This window comes from Haliaeetus albicilla, chromosome 10, assembly GCF_947461875.1.
Source record: "Haliaeetus albicilla chromosome 10, bHalAlb1.1, whole genome shotgun sequence".
Classification (NCBI taxonomy): domain Eukaryota; kingdom Metazoa; phylum Chordata; class Aves; order Accipitriformes; family Accipitridae; genus Haliaeetus; species Haliaeetus albicilla.
In genome coordinates, this window is record NC_091492.1 from 21,433,647 (window position 1) to 21,450,757 (window position 17,111).

Consider the following 17,111-nt stretch of genomic DNA (forward strand, 5'->3'; position numbering starts at 1 on the left):
TCTAAATTCATTGATTTTATGCAGACCTCTGAGGTGGATCTTTTTGCCTTTAGCACTCTTGATTGTTGTCATCTACAGGAAAGAGCACACCTTGGTACTGGGATATGCAAATTCAGTGTTTGTCTTCTTGTGAGCATGCTGGATGGTTATGGCCATCTCACACCAAAGAAGATGGTTTAAGCTTTTCCCCTTTTTCTCTAAAGCCTGTATCCTTTATATTAATATGCTGTGCAGAAGATGTTCTTTGCCTGGTCCATGGCCACATGTGTCTCATTTTGTAGGAGCAAGTGTTTAACTGGTTTCTTGAAACAGAATTTTTCTCTGATTTCTGTGAACCTTTACCACAGAAACTTTGAAATTGGAAAGAGTCAGATGCTGAAGCAGGAAAAGGATAGCCACCACTTAACAATGGAAGTGGTTTTTACTGGCACTATTTTATATGCTGATTAATTGACTTTAAGCAATTTGAACAGGCAAAGGATCACTTTTGCACTGCATCTGGTGCAACAGTTACAATCTGGTTGTACATGCTACTGAAGAGTGTTAGATAGCCAGGCAGGCTGTGCTTTCTCATTAGTGAGGCTCTTTTGCTAGTGTCAAAGGCAATGGCTTGCTTGATTTCATCCTTTCTCTAACTGAAGTTCCAGAGTGATAAATTGAAAACTATCATGACCAGTATCCTGTACCTATCTGCCTTATATAAAATGCATGCAGTAGACAGTGAAATTGAATTGTTGTCACATGTGACTAAAGAAAAGGGCTTTTTGTTTCTTTCACAATTTATTTTTCAGCAAGTGTTGCAGTTTATTTTTGTAAGCTGAATGTGTAGTTTATGCAATTCCATGAGAAGCTGAATTCTGTTAAATGTGTAAATTCATGGAGGCTTTTGTTCTTGGGCAGGGTAGGTAGGACCTCAGAGTTTAAACACAACTCCTGAGCTTACTGATTTATCATACTCCATTTGATCATACTGATTCCTTTGGACTCTTCCTTTCCAAGGCCATCATGAGTGTAAATGATTCAAGTGCAGCATTACCCTTCAAAGTGTTTGTATGAAAGCAGTACCTTTTGATACACCACGGAACACTCTGACAGAGTAGTCTTACCTGTAAGGTCATCGGGTCTTCCTTTTGCATTAATACCAAAGATTTAGTTGTGTGTTACTTCTGATAGTCCAGTAAAACTAAAACTGTTAAGAAAGAGCTGTCCTTCATTTCTTGTTTTTTTGGGTTTGGTTTTGGGTTTTTGTTTGTTTTTACTACTAAACTCTTGGAGGACTTGCATAGGTGCTACTAGGAGCATCTGCTGAACAAGCCATTGCTACCAGTAGGAGAAGCAAAACTCTGCAGATGTCAAATGCTATGTCAAATTTCTGTGACCAGTAGTTAGATGTGTTTATTACAAAAAACTGTTAGTGATCCTTAGAATGTAGGTGTTACTGAAATATATTTTAACAGAGTTTTAAACTTTTATTTTCAAGAGAAACTTCAGCTGTTTTGGAGCACAATTTCACTGACAGACCTAGGATATACACACACAGGGAAATGATGCTGATCGGTATTAAGTGTAACTGTGGAGATATCAGGACTGGAATATCCAGCAGAGCTGCAATTCAGTGGATTGGATTGTTAGAGTGTGCAGTGAGGTGGAGTATTGGCAGTATGCATCTGCATAGCTTCTACCTCCATTTACAGCAACTTCTATCTCATTGAGTGTTGAATAGTTTAAAAGTAGGGGCTGCGCAGGGCAGCACAGGTAATGACTAATAATAGCAAAATGTTGCCCTACAATCTCATAATCATAACTTACATTAATGACTGGTGTTATTTTTTTGTCAAGTGAAAACAATTAAGAGATTCAATTGCACAGGGAATATCAAAATGCATTTGTCACTGTGCTTTGACTTCTTGAGATTTGTATTCAGATCTAAGCAAATATTATGTGTCTTCCATAGTCTGTGTCTAATGACAAATTGCACCTTAGATTATTTTATAGAACACATTGTGAGAACAGCTAAAATGGAGCCCAAGCATTTAGCTTTTGAAGCCAGAGGTTATAAATGAGGTATTAAAATCTAGAGTGTTCTGGAGTTTTGTTTCGGGTTTATTTTGTTTGGGGGGGGAGTTTAGAACAAGGCTTCATAAAGAGCCAAGGATATAGGATTTCAACACTTCAGATTTATCCATTTGTACTTGCTGAAAGCAGCACATTCAAAACAAACCAGCAAACTGCTGTCAGATGTACTGTGGATGAGCAGGGAATGGGTTTTTTTCAGAGGTTCTACAGGACAGAAGGAAGAAGGGAATGTCTGTTACAAACTTTGAAAGCAAGCGGCTGAAATATATTCCAAGAGTATTTTGGAGCATGAGTGCCAGTTTAAATATTTATGTAGTGTTTTATTACACTGATTCAAATATTGAATAGCGCCTGACCCTTGAATTTTTGGATCCTTGCCTGACTGGCACCCCATGATGGGTATATTTACTTAGAAAACAGCCTTCTATGGCAGCTGTTTTTCAGCACAGGAAATTGGGAAAGCTGGATTTTGATCCAGTTTTTGTCATGATTTTATGCTTCACTTTGAGTTCAAGAAATGCCTTCCCATGCATCAGTTTCTTCACCTGAGAAATAGAAGTTGCATTTACCACTGGGGCTCACAAGACTGCGATTCTGTAGTGGAAGCTTATACGGAAGCTTATACGGATGTTCTCCTTTTTACTATTTCCTCAGACCTCTTTATTGTTCATGGTCCTGATCAGTATTCAACAGCGTTTAACTGGCCTCCACCTCCCCTCCCTCAGATACCAGACCTTATAAAAAATCAGGTTGTTTCTCTCCATCAGTAGTTTTCTGGTTTGGCAGTGCTGAGAAGCACAGCCCTTGGCTGCCTCTGTGGTACAGTGACTGTCAGCAGAGCTCCTTTCCCCACCTGAAACAGGAAATTGAAGCTGTGCTGCAAACACCCATCCACTAGCAGCTCTGCTGAAACCACCCTTTTTTTGTAAAGACACCTGCAGTGGCTATCACCAGTCTGGGCTGGAGATCTTCAGCTTCTCTGAGCTAAAATTATGCTAAGACTGCTATTAGTTGCTGCCCTGAGCTGGAACTGTGGTGATGCATACCTTTAAGCTAGCGTTTGATTAAAGTCATAGGCTAAAACTTGAGTCAATACCGCTACTGCCTGCTACCCAATATAATAATTTTATGCAGCAGGATTTTCTAGTGTGGCAACTCTTGCTTGAGATGAATTATTTAGGATATGCCTGACTGTAGAGAGAGTGAGATGAAGTAGCAAAACCTAACGAGCAGAGGTCTGGCCTAGCCTATTGCTGGATGTGTACCCAGCTGCTGAGCTTGGGTCATGCTCCTGTGAACTGCTCTGTGGTCTGTGAGGACTTGTGTATCCCTGTTCCTTGGCTGCTGGACTTGCAGCATTGGGTCCTTCTGCAGAGCTCAACCTCAAGGTGCAGATGCCTAAACTTCAAAACAGGAGCAAAAAGTCTTTCCAAATTCCTAGCCTTGCTGTGTGCTTGTTTATAACTGAAACTCCAGGGATGCAAGGTAGTTTTAGCAAATAAATGTAGGGGATCTGTGGAGGGATTTCTGAAACAGTCATTCTCTGTTTCCCTCTGTGTGTTTTCAGACTCGGAGAAGAAAATGGAGAATTCAGTTAGCCTGTTTACCTAAGCTATTACACTGGCTTAACCATTCCATGGTGAAGTTCCATTTCAGTCCTGAGCTTACTAGGCTGTGGAGATAAAAACGATCAATTTGATTAGTTTTGTTCTCCTGTTTTTAAATTCGGGTTTCACAGGATTGGATCATTGCCTGCCACCATTTCTCCCTGAAAAACAGGCTTACCCTGAACCTTTCTGTGGACATACACAGCTGCTCCAAGCATCCATAAACCTTGGGTTTTTTTCTGCTGTTGAGAAATATAGCAGTGGCTCAGCATTATGGCCGTGGGTCAGAACGGGAAGCCAGAGTTAACTAAATTTAAAGCATTTGTTCTATTGCAAAGCAATACTGCCTGATACTCATGCTTTCCAGAGGGTGTCCAAGTCTCATACTCTGCAGAGCTTGCCTTTGGCTTCATTTGATCAAACTGATAGAATACATTGAGAGGGGACATACAGGACTGATGCTGTGCTGGCAACTAAAATCTATGAATTGGATTAAAACCCAGATGTTAGTATACTTTGATGCAATTCTTTCTTGTTTTCTTTTGACTTGAGATGCTTTTAGGAGGTGAAGTTGGAACCAGGCTCCTAATCTGCAGTTGCTTGGGGTTCAGCTGTTTGAGGTTTCTTTATTTTGCTGCTCTTACCTATTGACCTGCTTGATTAATTTTGTGTCTGAACTTCTGTGCTTTTTATTCCTGACTTTTCTGCCCTGTCAGTACACAGTTGAAAAAAAAATCTGTACAGTCCAGAGGACCAATTAGGTCCAGACTTTGAGATAAATGTTCAGTGGCTGTGAAATAATATGTACTTCATTTCTTGCTTCAAGACTCCCTTATATTTTTTTATTTAGAGCTGAGCTTGACAAAGAAGGATGAGGCCAGAGGCAGTTATAAAGGGTGCATTGTATTTTTACTGTAATACTGAGGTATTGATTGTTGACTTATTGGTAGGCTTAATGCACAACCATTTCCTTAGTGTTTGAATGTCCATTAAAATGTTGGCTTGGTGCCAGAATGTTGAAGTCCTGCATTTTATAATCTAATTTGGCTATCCAAAAGTACTAATGTGGTTTGGGTTTAAAAAAAAAAAAGATAAATAGGCAAGTCTTGAGTTCCCTTGTTGTTTTGTATTTGTTAACATTTACATACTGAAATGAACCTCTGAAGTAGGAGATGCTAAAAAGAAGACAGGGGAGACAGACAGGAATCCTGATGTTTTGAGGTTTGTGCCTCTTAAAATTTTCCACCTTTCATCTTTGAGATGCCCAGTGCTTGCTGACAGACATTCAAGGGATGCAGAGTAATATTACTGACTCTTTAATTTATTAGTTTAGAAAAAACAAATAGTAGTTTTAGAGGAAAGTTTTGTTTGTATTGCTTCACAAGTGTGTTGCACGTTAGTAGCACTGCCCATAAAAACATGCCTGTCATCATCTTGTAATTCTTCTCAGATGTGAGACAGGGCTTGCTCTCTCTTCCCTGCAGCACTATCTATAATATATGCTCAGTTCCCAACGGTGGTTCCCTGAATTGTTTAATGGTACATGTTCCACTTGGTCCCCCCTGCTCAGGTCTCAGGGCCATGCTACTAACTTGACAGCTTTCTAGCTTGTAGAAAAGGCTGCATCAGGTTTTGAAGAGAAAGATATGGAAGGCTTGATGCTATTGCTCTTGTACAGGAAAAGTATTTGTACAAAGCAGCTGTCCTGATTACAGTGGTGGTTTTCTTGTATTGGTAAGGTAGACAGGGGTGGAAACTTTAATTGCTATGAATTGTTTGCCACTGTAGTGAGCCAGTAGTTACCCCAAGCCCTTCTGTTCTAATTGCTCTCTGGAACAGGCACCCAGTGCTCCTTCAGGTACACCTAAAGTTTTCTGTCTGCCGTTTCTCTGTCCTCTTCTGTCTCCCTTTTATGGAAATACAAACTTTCACAAAACAAAAAGGATTAAGCTTGCTTTGGTTTATGTGTGTCTCTGGTTTTGGGGGGCAACATGAACAGGCTTCTGGTGGAAAATTACATTGTTTCAGCTATCTGGTTCTATCAGGCAGTATTGCTTGTTTGTTACAACCTGCCATGAAGAACAGTAATTACACAAAGCCTAAATACTTCATTACAGCTAGAAACAAGTACTTGAAATTAAGGGAGACCGAAACAGCTTTCTGCTCTACCAAATGGGAGAGGAAACACTTGACAAAAGGTGATGAGCCAAGAGTTTGCCCTCTGGCTACTGTCCTGAGTGTTATTTAATCTTTCTCACACAGACTTGTAGCCAAGACTTGCTGCAGTCCCTTTCCTGTCATTTCAGCTTTCCATTAAATAATAAGATTGTGTAAGGTAGGGTTATTGCCTGTTGGAGTCTACTTTTTTTAAAACAAATTAGTATGATACTTCTGCCAAAAAAATAGATGTTTTTCTCTCACTGGGAAGTAGCGGTTGCTCTATCTCTGAAGCAAATGCCAGTGTGAGTGGTGCGATTACCAAAATGAAGCTTGTGCTGGTATTCATGTTAAAATCTACTTTTTTTTTTTCTGCCAGAGAAGTTTTTGGGCTCAGTGTTTCTTTCCCCACCCATGTGACCTTCTCCATTCCCCTCTTTCAGTAGCCTGCCAAATCTGATCATTCTGTGCAAAGACAGTTGTCACTGTTGAGCTGTCTTTCCAAAACATACAAAGATGCTGGAGAAAAACTTCAGATTTTCTTTGGCTATGCAGTTCACATCCACTGAATTACTGTGGTTGGTCTGTGGAATTTTATGGTGACTTTTAAATATTTTGAGTTTGGGTGACAGATGATGAGGCAATTTGGAAATGAGTCTCTTCTCTTTCCTACTAAGTGAGAAAGAGTGAACTTAATAAGCTACTTTGGATTTTTAGCTCATCTTTGTGGGGAGTACAACACAATTTCTAAGTGTTTGTATTCTCTTTCCATTGACTCTTGTATGGCATGGTCCCTGCTTACCTGACTTAATCAGTTTAGCTTTCAAAGGTAGAAAAGAAAGGACGTTACCGTATAGCAATTTAATTTACACTGTGGCAACAGCTATTTATAGACCTTAAATAATTGCAATGCCAATTTAAGTTGCCCTGTTCCACTTTTTTAGATACTAGCAATTGCAAGAGATGATAAACTCTCTCTCTCTCTCTCCAGGAGGGTGAATTAATAGGTGTCCCAGTAGGCCTGGAAGGGGCAGGATTTGATTGCATTCCTTGAATGCTTAACACCTAAGGCTCTCAAATTAGATAGCAAAGAGAATCTGTTGAAAGAACATGTGGACTTGGAAGAAAGGCCCTTGCTGATAATGGAGGACTCTAGGGAAAATGCATTTTGGGTAGTATTAAACTTCAGCAACTGGAAGATCTTGGTTGGAGCAAATATTAATAAAGTTTTCTTTAAAAAAGGAATCGAGTATTCTTTATCTCTGCCTCCAGCATGTCCTCACTTCCAATAAATATACACAGGAATTAATGTTACTTGCAAGACCCTAGTTCAGTAATAGTACCTGAATAATATATTACATCATAATTGTTTAGCAACTAATATTTTTATATAAAAATATGCATTGATGTGTTTTATCATTACCATGCTAGTGAAACAGCTGGTCCACAAGGAAGTGTTTGCTTAACATAGTATTCGGAGTGAGCACACAAAGGTAGAGAGTCACAAATGAAAGAAATAACTTGCCCATTTCGAGCAAATGGAGCAGCGCAGCCTTCATGCTTCTGCAGTGACTGTGGTGACAGGCACTTGGTCTCTGGGTACCCACCGATGCCCTGGCTGTTCCTGCAGTGCTGGGACAGAAAGTAAGTTCTGTGTTACTTTCCGCAGTAAGCTTGCAATATAAGCACTTGTGTAGCAGGAGCTGAAGGAACATGTTTTTGTTTAAACTGCTAATCAGTCTTTAGATGCTTTAGTCTTGACCACTACTGGTCTAGTTCATGTTTGAACTAGTGACCTCTATTTGAAAGTCACTTTGTCCTTTTACTAGTTTTCTGAGTCAGCATCTGTGCCTTCCTGAGAGTCTCTTTATCTATACACTTGAAAAGGTTGTTCTTTTTTTGTGAAAGACTAATCCCCATTTTGTATGGCTATGCACATTGCATTAAATGAAAGCTGTGTGTATTCCCCTCACTTGCCTTGAATGAGTCCTTGCTTCTCTTCTAATCTGACAGTTTGTAACTCAGGTTTCTGTTACTTTCAGTTTTGGAGGGTTTGGATGGACAGATGGGGAGAAGGTGGCGGTGAAGATCTCCTCCCCAGCAGCCCATTGTTTCCAAATCTCTGTACCAAGTTTATCTTCTTGAGTTTGACCTTTCTCCAGACATTTGCTTCTACTTGAAGTGTCTGCCTAATCACAGCTAGCTGACCTTAAGGCACGTAGCATTGTCGATCCTTCATCATCTTGACTGAGCTCTAAGATTTGATCCCTCCCAATTTTCTCCTTCTAGCTCTTCCCGTTCTCTAGCTATCTCAGTACTTGCCACTGTCTTTGCAAAGAATTACTCGGTGATAACTCAGAAGCAAGGTGATGTAAGTACTTTTCAACATAAAAAGGCTAGAGATGTATAGATGGAGGATCACTGGGAAAGGTGAAAGGCATATGAGCACAAAAGAAATAAAATCACTGACTTCAGTCTTCTAGTTTTGATATTCCAGGTGAAACTTCTGTACCTGTGTTATGGAAGGGATTTAAAGGCAGGATAAGCTGTTCATGCCTTCGTCTTCCTTTTTAGTCAAACGCAAGAGATGGACACTTTTATTTCCTCTGCTGGAAGTTGTATCCTCAGTATTGTCTAATGTAAAATGACAAGGCAAGGAGAGTTAGGCAGAGAAATGAAGTGATAAAACTCCAAATGACGATATGGTCTGCAAAGGACAGATTTTTATTTGTCTTCCAATTCTGTCAATTCTGCATAGAAATGTTACTGGGAGGAGACTTGGTGCTAACCCATCTTTTAATATGTACAGCTTCTTAATCATTACAGTGATGACGATAATATTAAACCATTAACCAAGCAGGCATGGCTGGGATGTGCTCTGTGTGAGGCAGCTGAGGCAGGGCTGGAAGAATCTCCTGTCCCAGTTGTTGGCTCTTTCGTGATCCCCTTGAACGCTGCATTTCTGCTCCCCCAGGAAAGGGAGAAGAGAACAAACATGTGACAGATGTTAGTCAAGTCACTTAATGCAGGGCTGGAAAGCACTTGGACGTTAATGTTCTGAGCAAAGTATAAAGACCTGAACAGAGTAGACCTGACTTCTAATTAAGCCTGCTGAGATGCCAATACTGATTTCAGTTGTACTTTCACTATGAAAAATACAAGGATGGTTTGACAAAGCAGGCATGCAATGCTGTGGTCGATTTTAACCATTGTGCCTGTGGGTGTTCATTTCCCATGCAGGCCAGTAGTTCTAGTGCCACTTCCTTCAGAGCTGGCAGCTGTAATTAAAGGAAAAGCACAAATTTAGCTTCTTTGCTAAGGAAAACCTAAAATGCTGTCTTCACCCTGCCTCTTTGCTGCTAATTGTGGAACTGCATGGTATCCCATCCCAGGCAAACATCCCTGTGCATCTTAGGATTCAGCAGGTCTTCTTAGGTCCATGACTACTGTTTGTTGCCTCTTGGGACCTTTTGCTTTAATATTGGGAGCTGTCTGGATTCTTTTGGTAGAGAGCCGAGCAAGTTGTTTTTCCTGTACATTGGGATGCTGCTGGAGGCCCACAGGCCTACATCCGACTTTCAGGGTGGTCCCTATCTGCCTGCCTTTCAGAGGGAGGCCAGGGTTGCCCTTTTGGGCAGCACTTGTCATAGTAAGAGCTGAATGCATCTATCTTCATCTGTCCACTGTTGGTGAGCAGGCTGGGAGCCACAGCTTCTTATGGGTACATGTGCCCAGTTGGGCCTTGGGCTGGAAACAGCCTCTGCTACATGATATAACATGGGAAAGGATGGTTCTGAAACTGCTGGCAGGTTTCTGTGGCTGTGTGGATTGAATTGCTGTGGAAATTAAGAATATGGGCTTGATTCTGCATATGTCGCTCTTTTTCCAGTGATGCAAGTCCATGTTTAATTGCCGTAATGCAGGGGGGAAGGCAGAGCTTTCTTTTCTCAGACCATTTGCAACTGATAATATAACCCTGAAGAAACAAAGGTAAAAGCACAGAATTGTTTCTGCTTTCATATGTGTGAGTGTGCATGCCTGCATGGTGCCTTCTGGGCTTTGTGCAATGGAGAATGCAGAGACTTTTTGTGAGATGCAGGAGAATTGATAATTGCATTCTGGTTAATCATCGTAGAAGGATCATGATTGCTACTAGCTGATGCTTTGCGGCTTCCGCTGGAGTTAATAATTCATTGCTGGACTGTGTCAAAGCGTGCTCTTAAGTTGGGTCCCTCTGTGGATTGCAGGCATCAGCAGGAGTCACAAGAGAGGGAAGATGGGCTTAGTGTTTGACAGCCATTAACTTGGTGTGGGCCTCTAGGCAGCATTAGGTGAACTTCCTCGTCCTGTGCTTCCCTGTGTTTGGGAATGAGGGACGTTGGAATTCAGCTTTTTGTGAAATTGTGTTAAGAAATTCAGTAGCTATACAGAAGAATGCTGAAATGAAGGTGTGAATATCAGTGACCATAAGGTTCTGGTTTAATAGGCTGTGGGGTTGAGAGGATTTTGCCTGCCACGATGCTGAGGTGACAGTTTTATAAAAGAGCTATTTTACTGCAGAGTTGAGTTGCTTTCCAACGCGCAGTGCCTAACTTCCCAGGGAGAGTGTGCTTTTACCACCGAGAGTTGAATTTGGTCATGTCGGTTCTTATAGTCATCTGTGAGAGGGATTGACATTCGGGGCTTGTATATAAAAAAGGGGTTAGGATTCTGAATTAAAAATTAACACGTTCTCTGTATAATTACAGACTTACAGCACGCACTAATGCTGTACAGAAGAGGGCTTTCCAGGCAGAGTTTAATGGCCCAAAAGCAGAGCCATCACTTCTCCCCCCTCCCTTTAAATTAGCATTGGCCTGTTTAAAACACTCCTCAAATTCTGCTGCGAAATAGCTGTTTGGCTTCCAGTTGTGGGGTTTTTTTCTTTTTTTTAAAAAGGTGATTATTCTTTTTAATGCTAAAGATGGAAAGTGGTTTGCATATTCATGGCACATTACAATTTTGAAAATAATCTCCTAGTAGATATTTAACAATGGCTTTGGGTAAATGGACACTTGTTGCGCTTTGTTTAAACGATTACATCTCAATTATCGCTTGATGGTGAGAGCATGGGTAATACCCTTGGTTCTTTGTTAAAAAGGCTCTAATTAAAACTGGTTCCTGCTCTCGCCTCTTGGATAAATATGGACATGAGGTAGTTCAGTGACACTCTGTCAAATTGCTGAATTGAGTGCAAGTTCTCCATTCATCCTGACAAATGATATTGTTAATTGGGGTGTGGGGTGTGGATGGCAGGAACAGCGCTGCCAGTGTTGGTGCTAATCCTCTCTGCTTGGCTGGGCTTCCCCCTCCTCTCTCCTGCTTGGGACTGTCCCTCCTAATTTTACAGGATTTGTGTTTCTCTTCCCCTCACCCCCCATCCACCTGGTCACAAGAACCAGTGCTTCTCAATCAGTGCTGTCAGGATGTTTCCCACTCTGTGTGTTTACATCCTGCCTCTTTTTTGGTGCAAATTTAGCCCCAGAAAGTTGTGTTGAAACTCAGGTCTCTCTTGAGCTCTGTAATAAGCCAGCGACTCCCAGTCTGAGTGAGTTGGTTATTTTTCCCCTGCAAGAAGAGCGTGCTCTGTGATGATGGTACTAGATGTTCCTGGAGCTCGTCACTTCCCAGTTACAGTTTTTAGTTTGGCTATGGATAACTCATTGTCGTGGTTTAACCCCAGCCAGCAACTAAGCACCGCGCAGCCGCTCACTTACTCCCCCCCCCATCCAGTGGGATGGGGGAGAAAATCAGGAAAAGAAGCAAAACTCCTGGGTTGAGATAAGAACGGTTTAATAGAACAGAAAAGAAGAAACTAATAATGATAATGATAACACTAATAAAATGACAACAGTAGTAATAAAAGGATTGAAATGTACAAATGATGCGCAGGGCAATTGCTCACCACCCGCTGACCCACACCCAGCCAGTCCCCGAGCGGCGAATCCCTGCCCCCCCACTTCCCAGTTCCTAAACTAGATGGGACGTCCCATGGTATGGAATACACTGTTGGCCAGTTTGGGTCAGGTGCCCTGGCTGGGCATGAGAAGCTGAAAAATCCTTGACTGTAGTCTAAACACTACTGAGCAACAACTGAAAACATCAGTGTTATCAACATTCTTCACATACTGAACTCAAAACATAGCACTGTACCAGCTACTAGGAATACAGTTAACTCTATCCCAGCTGAATCCAGGACACTCATGTTCTCTTAGTCCGTGAAAGTTAGTCCTTTTCTACAAAGCTCAAATTCCCTGCCAGGTAGGCCAGTAGCATAATAATACACTCAGCCCATCTCACTTTTTGCTTTGCACTGTTTGCATGCGAATATATAACTGTATTGATGTGAAAGTGTTAGCCTGGATTTTCTTCCTATCCTCTTTACTGCAACCTGCTTGAATCAGACTCCTGAACCCTCCAGCTCCTCGTTCTGCATCCCTCTGAAGGGAGAGGATGAGTGTGCAGAGCTGAAAACAGAGGCAACATGCTGGGTATGACAGCCCTCCATTCTGAAGAGACCTAGTGTGTCATTAATGCTGGATAATCACCCTGCCAGGCTTGCAGAGAGGAAGGGAGCTAATGCTTTAAGGCACTCTCCAGACCCAGTATGACAGTGCAGTATTTGCTGCTGCTACAGCGCTGGATTAAGCAGAGAAGAAAAGATTTTGGGAAAGGAGCTACCTATTGCTGTTTTAACTTGCTGCCAGTGATGTCTCTTACTTTTGCTGGCTAATGCTTGCTGATAATAGCAGGTGTCGCAGCTGTAGGACTTCAAAAGGGAGCTAATAGGAGCAGATCCAGGGATGCTGTTCATATGCTTCCCCTTACTCCTGCCCAGTGCAAGACTGAAAGAAAGGGAGATTACAGTGACTGTAGACTAGCATGTTTTAGGGGCTTTTCTTGAATTTAAGGTAAGGGTGATAGCATCTTTGATTTTTGTGGTTATGGTGAAGGAATCTCCTTCACTCCAGAGATGCAGCTGTACCTAAGGGGGAAGAAGGTCATTGTAGACACCCAGAGGTGGAGAGAGGGAGTGATCCTGACATAGAGGAAGGTATTAATATTCCAGTGGCTTCTGCATGATCTTTGCATCATCATTCTCTTAGGGATATGATGCTTTCTACCTGGATGGCAAACTTTTATGATTTTCTTTAGCTGAGGCCCAGCAGCCCTGAACATAGTTTTCTCCCTTCTCCCACAGTCACATTTGAGCGCAGAAGTGATTGATGCATGAGCTGACTGAACACTCCACTAAATTGATTGCCAGTGAAACAGATAGCAGTTCCGACATCTTAGCTGGGTTACCACTCAGAGTTGTTTACACTAACAGCCATTTGGGGTGAGTAGTTTCTGTTCATATACCTCAAAGCTGTTGCTTTAAGAAATCCATAGGTAAGGGGATACAGTGCTGTGCTGAGCCACACTGGGAAAGCTTTCCCTGCAACATTGTGAGCTGGCAATGCAATATGTAAAACAAACAAAATATATATAAACTATGCTGATCTGTAATGTGTAGTTCTGCCATTGGGAGTAGCTTCTGCAGTAACATTACATGGCCAGAAAATAACAGAGAATGTCTGTTGATAAAAGCAGCACCTTTAAATTGTGACTAGCAGCTCCAGACAGATCATTACGCTCCTGAAATCCCTGACAAGGCTACAGCCTGTCCCAAAAAGCCAATTGTCTTTCCAGGTACCTTTACCTGTTTTAAGGTTTGGTTAGAAAGCAAAAACTCTATGTATTCTCTGTGCTCCTGGCTCTGTACCACTAGTAGGTTATGAAAACCAGAGGTAAGTGGGGGGGGGGGAGGGCGGCGTAGCCATCCAAAACCAGAGCAGTGTGTGTGAGCTGAGTGGCAAGTCACTGAGGCGAGCATGGCTGCAGGGACACACCACCAGGCATGGATACTCAGGAATGCAGGAGGAATGCCAGAATTAAACTATTCTTGCAAGTGTATACCCTTCCTCTGCCGAAAGGGACTTTGCTTGCACTCTTGGGTGTAGCTGGTTGTGATCAATGGTTTTCCCTGCAATGCAACTGACTGCAGTTTTCCTCTAAGAACGTAGGTGGGTTCGGACCTGTCTTCTCCAATCATGAGACTCCTGGTACAAGGATTCAGGTATTCAGTACAGTGTTCATTTGTTCACAAGCAGGGAGGGTTTGCTCCTTGCAGTGGTTTGAGGAAGATCACCCTTAGGATCGAGTTTGCTAGTTTCAAAGCCAAATATGTTGTGTTTAAGAGACCACTCTGCCACTTGTGAAGCTCTGAATTGTGCAAGGTGCCCAGTGATGCCTCTGGGGTAGGTAAGCCCGAGTCATGGAGCACCTTGTACAGACGTAACGCTGTTAATGGGAATTGCTCCCAAACCAGAGACTACAATGTTAATTCAGAGACTTAGTTTTTTCTCTATATAAAATATGCTGCACCATTTTTAGTGGTACTTCGTGTCCAACCAATACCCCTGCAGTGCTGTTTTAATTAAAACAGAAGTGGAAGTAATGAATTGGTGGTATTGGTGGTGATTCTGCAGATACGTCAATGTTAATGCACAGTAAAACGCTCTCCTGATAGCTTTCTGTGCTTCATTAAATTAGACGTAGAAACCCAAGTCTGGATTTTTTGTGTATGTGTATTTGCAAATACAAGATGTGCATTTGGTAAGCAGAACTATTGAATTGTGAAATGCAGTACTATTGCAGCAGGGCTGTCATTCTGGGATTTAGAAAGAAACAACTTTGAATTTGGGAGTGTCACCAGCAGTTTGCAGGCGGATGGGAGCTGTGTTGGCACCGTGGGTTAAATGTGCACTCGGGACCTGTGGAGGTAACTGCCTGATAGTGTTACGCTCATGTTTTGTGAAACACTTCTTCATGGTTGTATGTTTTGCGTATTAGTGAATGCATTCCTTATTTCTTTGGTGCTTCTAATTTTTTTCTTTAAGATGGGGGTGGTCCGTTTCTCGATTTTTCTCTGGCTTTCTGCACTGTAATGATGGCACCATCACCTGACTGCTGGAATATACTGGCCTGACTTTAATCATCGGGTGACTGGCTCTTAGCATGGTTTCATCTCTGCTGTTTTACATCTCCTCTTGTAATTGCACGATTGCTTGCAGCATTGTTTTTCTATTGGTGACAATGAAAGGCACATGTTAGTATTTTACGTAACCTTATACTTTTTGTCTGATGTGTAAAGTGTAGGTGAAGGAGTGGTACTTTGCAAATAAAATCCTCTTTATTTGTAAGCAGCATATTTTCACCCCTTGTGAAATCATTTGTAAGATGTTATATATAAAAACATGTTCATAAGTATCATATGGAGGAAGAAGTAGTTAGGCTCAGCCTGTATTAATAACAGGGCTGCATTTCTGCTGACAGTTTCATTGAGGTATATATGCTTACAATTATATAACCTGTTCAAAGCTACAAAAAAGAGTGATGTTTATTGTAAATAGTATGTAAGTCTTTTAACTGCTAAATAACCAAACCCAGCAAAACAATGGAGAATCAAAGCTCTCCTTTAAAGAACATTGACGCCAGTTAATATGCAGTAAAATTATCTGCCTGTACAAGTTGTTTCAACAGCTCTGCAGGTCTAAAATGGCAGAAGCTTTCTGTTGCTGTATAAAAATCAAACTACCATTTATTTCAGCCTCATGGTATGTGCAAATTCATGCAGCTCAGTTAAGGGAATAGCTTCACAACTGGTGTTACAGTCTGTGGCTGGAGTGCTGCATCACAATGCAGCAAATGCATTTTCCACATTAACCAAACATGACAGCTGAAACGATTATTAACCATGCAATATGTCGGAAGTCATCAAAAATTCACATCAGAGTAATTGCAGTGGCTCGGGGAAAAAAAATAGTAGCATCTCCTCTTGCCTGCCTGCCGCCTCACCCCCTCCTAATTCTTACATGGTACAGTCCGTTAACAATAAAATATCCTTCTGTAACCTATAAACTGTTACTCCCATCAGTTACTGGTTTCAGACTGATGCTTTCCCTAGAATTTGAATAAAGCACCACTGGAAAAAAAAAATATATAGATGCTTTACAGGCAGTGGTGTTCAGCCGTGGAAAGCAGCTGCTTTCTTATTGTCTTGCTGGACTCTTGACTGTCTCAGCCATTTCAGGACTTGCAGGTTTGATTTATATATATTTTTTTTTTTTAAAGATGAGAAAACTTGAGCGTTAATACAGAGAGATAAGCTGTGTAAGCCTAAATACCAGGCAACTGAAGTGTGGCAGTTACAGCCAGCATTAACAGGTTTGTAACTCCTCAGTACTGAGATCTACAGGTAGGAATGTATATATTTAAAAATATATAAAATGAAGGTAAAAAGCTTGCTTTGATAAGAGGGAGTTTTCCTTCAGGTGTCTTCTATGGCGGTTTTTCTTTGTGCTGTTGCTGCAGGTTGTTTAAATTTGTAGGTGAGTAATTAAAGAGAACAGGTGGGTAGTTTTAGAGAAATCATCCTTTGCTCACAGAAAAGAAACCTTAAGGTCTGTGCCTTTACCTTCTAAGATTCTTCGCTAGAGCAGCTGTTGGGTGGGGCAGTCCAGTGTCTGCTTTGGGTTTCAGTCATGTTGCCTTTTTAAAGACCCTCTTGACATTGCTGACTTTGCTTTTCATTTAAGCAGAAATACAGTAGCATAACTTTCTGAATGCCTTTATTCCTGTTTTCTCTTCCCTAGGCTATGAAATGTCTATGGAAGTATTTTAAACAAAAAATAAAGATGCTACTTGATTATATGATTTTTTTTTCTCTTAGGTTTCATTGTGGTGCAAAGATACTGGTCCACTCTGTTTCCTCTATTCCTACAGATGCACTTATGATTTATTTAGAAGACACGCTAAACTTTCTTTAATTTTATTTTGAAGTAAGGATTTCAAATGTAGGACAAAAATGAAAATAAAATAGGAAATATTTCTACTTTCCCAAAGTAAACGAAGACACTTGGAGATTTGCTTTTTTTGTCTCTTAAATGAGGTGGTGAAGTGTATTTGCTTAGTCAACTGGAGTTTGCAGCCTAGACCCCACCTCTCTTTCAAGTGAATAGGATACGTTATGAAAGGGGTTAAGCCAGTAAAATCATAGTAAAGGGAAGCAGTCAGGGAATTAACATTTATATAAATGTGGTGGCCGTGACTAGCTGGGTGGGTGTCAGCTGATTTAATAGTCTCAGATCTAGGGACTCAGAGGCTGCATGCAAACTGGAAACTGTGCTT

The 17,111-nt window shown here is 41.3% G+C and overlaps 1 protein-coding gene across 5 annotated transcripts in view; it reads left to right on the top strand.

The window, feature by feature from the left end:
• Window positions 1–17,111, top strand: part of NUP93 (nucleoporin 93) — an 85,677-nt gene that overhangs the window by 22,832 nt on the left and 45,734 nt on the right. The window contains exon 1 of one of the 5 annotated variants that reach the window (XM_069793773.1): window positions 15,885–16,023. The exons of the other annotated variants lie outside the window; for them this stretch is intronic. The gene's annotated coding sequence lies outside the window, so the exon portion shown is untranslated. Of the gene's footprint in view, window positions 1–15,884; window positions 16,024–17,111 lie in introns of those variants that run through there. 5 annotated transcript variants of the gene reach the window in all.